Genomic DNA, 4207 nt, shown 5'->3' with positions numbered 1-4207 from the left:
CATTTGACAGAGTACCGCATCAGAGGCTTCTGAGAAAAATTAAGGCTCATGTTATCCAGGGGAAAGTTTTAAATAGGATAAAATCATGGCTCACCGATAGAACGCAGAGGGTCAGCGTAGATGGTGTTAAATCTGAGTGGGGCCGTGTAACCAGTGGGGTTCCCCAGGGGTCAGTACTAGGCCCACTCTTATTTCATAATCTACATAAACGATCTAGATACTGGGATCAGCAGTGACATAAGCAAGTTTGCGGATGACACCAAAATAGGGCAGCAGATTAATTCAGGGCAGGATGCAAATGCATTACAGGAGGATCGAAATAAACTGCAGGGGTGGTCTGAAAAATGGCAAATGAAATTCAACACCAGCAAGTGCAGTGTACTTAATATTGGAAGAACAAATACTGATAATGTATACAGCCTTAACAACATCAACCTAGAGAAGTCGACTTGTGAAAGAGACCTAGGGGTACTTGTAAGCCCGGACCTACGGCCTAGAAAACAGTGCGTTAATGTTAGAAATAAGGCAAACAGAGTATTGGGTTTTATATCTAGAAGTGTAAGTAAGAAGAGTGCAGAGGTCTTATTGCAACTATATCTTGCGCTAGTCAGGCCGCACCTCGATTATGCAGTTCAGTTCTGGTGCCCTTATTATAGAATGGATTTAAATTCACTAGAGTCGGTGCAGCGAAGAATGACAAAAATGATTCGGGGACTTAGAAACCTTCCATATCAGGATAGGTTAAAGAACCTTAACTTGCATTCCCTAGAAAGACGAAGAGTGCGGGGAGATATGATAGAAGTATTTAAGTGGGTGAAAGGAATCAATAAAGGGGATATAGATAAAGTTCTTATAATATCCGAGCAGGATAGGCCTCCGGGTAACGGATTTAAGTTGGATAAGTTTAGGTTTAGGAGGGAGATAGGAAGGAACTGGTTCACAAATAGGGTGGTGGACGAGTGGAACAAGCTTAGCAACTTTGTAGTAAGTGCTGGAACGCTGGAAAGTTTAAAAAAGAGGCTGGATGGATTCATGGATGATAGAGAGTGGCAGTAACTCTTGACAGGAGCTGCCATGCACAGGCCAACAGGCCTATTGCAGACTCCTTATTTTCTTATGTTCTTCACACAGTGAAGTCCCAGGTACCCAGTGATAATTCCCCTGAGACTCCACGATAGAGAGGCCTGGGAGCACACCTCACTCAGGTCCTGTGACAACAGACCACGTGGTGTCCCTATGATGCTACGACACCACGTAGTGAATGAGTTGCTACAGCATCATGTGAGGTTCCTCATAACACCATCTATGAGGGAATTTCTACACAAGAAGAAGAAAATAAGGAGTCTGCAATAGGCCGGTTGGCCTGTGCATGGCAGCTCCTGTCGAGAGTTACTACCACTCTCTATAAGAACATAAGAACATAAGAAAATAAGGAGTCTGCAATAGGCCGGTTGGCCTGTTCATGGCAGCTCCTGTCAAGAGTTACTGCCACTCTCCATCATCCATGAATCCATCCAGCCTCTTTGGTTTCAACAAATCGACACATTCGACGAGGATGGGATTCGAACCCACGCAGGGAGACCCTATTGGATTAGCAGTCCAACGCCTTAACCACTCGGCCACCTCGTCTTTTGAATCTTTCCAGCGTTCCAGCACTTACTACAAAGTTGCTTAGCTGTGATGCCCCTCATAACACCATCCTTGAGGGAATTACTACGCCATGTGATGCCCCTCATAACACCATCTGTGAGGGAATTATTACACCACATCAGGCCCCTCATACACCATCTGTGACGGATTTACTACGTCATCAGGCCCCTCATACACCATCTGTGAAGGAATTACTACGTCATCAGGCCCCTCATACACCATCTGTGAGGGAATTATTACATCATCAGGCCCCCCATAACACCATCTGTGAGGGAATTACTACACGTCAAGCCCCTCATAACACCACCTGTGATGGAACTACTACTCCACGTGGTGCCCCTCATAACGCCATCTGTGAGGGAGTTACTACATTACGTGTCTGCTGTTCAACACATGATCTACGTGACCTCTGCTGTAAACATTAATCTGTATGTTCACTGTATGTTCCTTCACCAATGTATGTAATAAGTCATTTGTGTCCAATGTATATTTTCAGCCTTCGGGCTGCAGAACTTTTTCAATAAACCGTTTATTATTATTATTATTATTATTATTATTATTATTATTATTATTATTATTATTATTATTACACACACTCACAAAATCTTCCCTAAACCTCGTCAAGAAGGTTACATAACAAACTTCCGTCTTTGAGGAACTTCTAGGGAAAAAATAGCATCATTCCCTAAAAATCCTAAAATGACATAATTCTATCCCTGACCCCGGGGAAAACAAATGCCTCTGGTAGTCTTCCCCAGGCATAAAAAAAATCCTGGTCAATTTATGATACATTAGGCAGTGATATGTTATTGTCAGTATGTATGTATGTATGTGTACGGGTCCCCTACTAAGGACTCGTTAGTGTTGATGAAGTACGAAGAGAAGGAGTCACCTGTTGCTGGCACACCTGAAGGTAATTAAGACAGATGTGAGTTATCAGGATTTAATGACCACATACATCACTAGAGGAGTTAATATTGTTGAGAGTAAGGCAAGAGTGTAGTGTGGGGGGTGTAGTGTGGGGGGTGTAGTGTGGGGGGTGTGGTGTGGGGGGTGTAGTGTGGGGGGTGTGGTGGGGGTGTGTGGTGTGGTGTAGTGTGGGGATGTAGTGTGGGGGGTGTAGTGTGGGGGGTGTAGTGTGGGGGGGGTGTGGTGTGGGGGGTGTGGTGTGGGGGGGGTGTGGTGTGGGGGGGGTGTAGTGTGGGGGGTGTAGTGTGGGGGGGTGTAGTGTGGGGGGTGTGGTGTGGGGGGGGTGTGGTGTGGGGGTGTACTAGGTGGGACATACCCTATTATTTACAAGTATTAGTGTTAAAATTGTACACACGGAAATCAGGGCAAATGTCTCGACAAAATGTCATATGCAGATACAGACGGAATTCCCTGTACATATTTGTCAATATCTGCCATCAACTTGAGGTTCATGTTGATTGGGGGAATTAGAAAATTTTTTCTTTGGTTAGGTTAGGTTAAGTTAAGTTAAGGTTGAGTTATTTGTACGTTATTTATTCTCTCGCAATTTATAATAAAAAAAATCGTCCATCAGCTGTAAATCAAACAGTGATATGATCTAATAAGTGACTTTCAGTTAAATGTGTTAAGTGTCGAGAGAATTTTCTCCACATCAGTAACAAAGAACAACACAATACCAAACACCCCAGCACCAGCGACCCGACAACCTAACACGTCCCTACCCTAGTTAAAGGAATAACATGGGTAGAGGACAAGCTGGACACGGCCATGTCTTCTCCTCCCCCATGGTGAAATAATTATCACCTGATCAAGTAGTGGATAAGATTACACCTCCCTCACACACACCTCACTCTGCATCTTGTAATACTTGTGCGTAATTTGCTAGTCTGACCACACCAGTTACCACCTCCTGTCCGGCAAGCATAATATCGGACTCGGTAATGAGGACATCCCACACCTGTCCTTGTACACACCTGTAATTAAAACCTACTGGAGTGGAGTGGGGAAGGCGGGGGGGGTCGGGGGGGTAACGAGGGCTTGTTTACACTGAGTTGGTGACACTGCTTCATTAATTACCTCAAAGACTTGCAAATCACCTGATGTGTCTGAACTCCTGGCCCGTGTTGTGTACACCCTGCCTGAACCGATACATCAAGCTGGACAAGAACGTAGAAAGATTTTTTTTTTGAGGAGGGGGGGGGCAAAAATCGTATCCTAATGTGAAAAATTTCTATCATAACATTCACTCGGTGGACGTCAAGGAAGAATGTTGGTCTCTGTCTCACGTCTGCAGAGGAGGTTGAGGAAGAATGCTAGTCTGTGTCAAACGTTTGTTCATCATTGAGGTCGAGGGAGAATGTTGGTCTGTGTCAAGCGCTTGTTCAGGAGGTCGAGGAAGAATGCTGGTTTCTGTCTCACGTTTGTTTACCCACAACCAAGATCTTACCTGGTCGCGTTTGAGTGGTAAGTGACGTGTGTTTGTTTCCCGTTGTTGTTGTTGTTGTTTGAACTTATTGAAGAATTTTCGTAAGTTCAGAAACATAACAAACAAAAAACGATTACGTATTTTTCCCCAGAAGAAGAAGAA

General features: G+C 44.4%; 1 non-coding gene across 1 annotated transcript; it reads right to left on the bottom strand.

Annotated features, from left to right (window-relative positions):
* Positions 1-1547: 1547 nt before the first annotated feature.
* On the bottom strand, positions 1548-1629 carry Trnas-gcu. Its single transcript has one exon. It is a non-coding gene; the product is annotated as a tRNA-Ser (tRNA).
* Positions 1630-4207: the final 2578 nt, after the last annotated feature.

Source organism: Homarus americanus, unplaced genomic scaffold (assembly GCF_018991925.1).
Source record: "Homarus americanus isolate GMGI-L3 unplaced genomic scaffold, GMGI_Hamer_2.0 scaffold55743, whole genome shotgun sequence".
NCBI lineage: Eukaryota > Metazoa > Arthropoda > Malacostraca > Decapoda > Nephropidae > Homarus > Homarus americanus.
This window is presented reverse-complemented; position numbering and strand designations above follow the sequence as displayed.